Source organism: Euprymna scolopes, chromosome 7 (assembly GCF_053919585.1).
Source record: "Euprymna scolopes isolate OS-2025 chromosome 7, ASM5391958v1, whole genome shotgun sequence".
Classification (NCBI taxonomy): domain Eukaryota; kingdom Metazoa; phylum Mollusca; class Cephalopoda; order Sepiida; family Sepiolidae; genus Euprymna; species Euprymna scolopes.
Window position 1 is genome coordinate 122,830,132 of NC_136488.1, and position 532 is coordinate 122,830,663.

Consider the following 532-nt stretch of genomic DNA (forward strand, 5'->3'; position numbering starts at 1 on the left):
ACTAAAATAGTTTTAAGAGGTCAAAAATAGGTAAAAAATGGAAAAACATCTTTATACATATGCATATTAGTTTATTGTTAATTTTTAATCAATTCATATGCGTTTAACGTTGGTGCAGTGGAACCGTCATCGGCTTTGAATGCTTCGGTTTCGATTATAACTGATGGCACTCAATACGGCATAATCGCGTTGACACACCGGTTCTCGTCAGATCACCGAAGTTAAGCAACGTTGAGCCTGGTTAGTACCAGATGGGTGACCATTTGGGAATTCTAGGCGTTGTATGTGCTCTCCGCTTATCTCGGCATTTGTTTCCAGTCGTCCTGTGCTTCACTTGGCACTGGTATTTAACAATGTCGTCTCAGGAGAGGTGTGGTTGGAGATTGCGCACCTCCTACCACAAACATTTCACGCGCCAGCAACCCTTCGTGGGTATCCTTAGTCTGTCCAAGACTGAAGGAGCCTGTTTAATGGCACCCAATCGCTTTTTTTACTTTGTAATCATATAATATACGAAATCTGGACAAATTAA

At 41.4% G+C, this 532-nt stretch overlaps 1 pseudogene; it reads left to right on the forward strand.

The window, feature by feature from the left end:
* Positions 1-171: 171 nt before the first annotated feature.
* Positions 172-288, forward strand: LOC145280480 (5S ribosomal RNA; annotated as a pseudogene).
* The last annotated feature ends 244 nt before the right edge of the window (positions 289-532 follow it).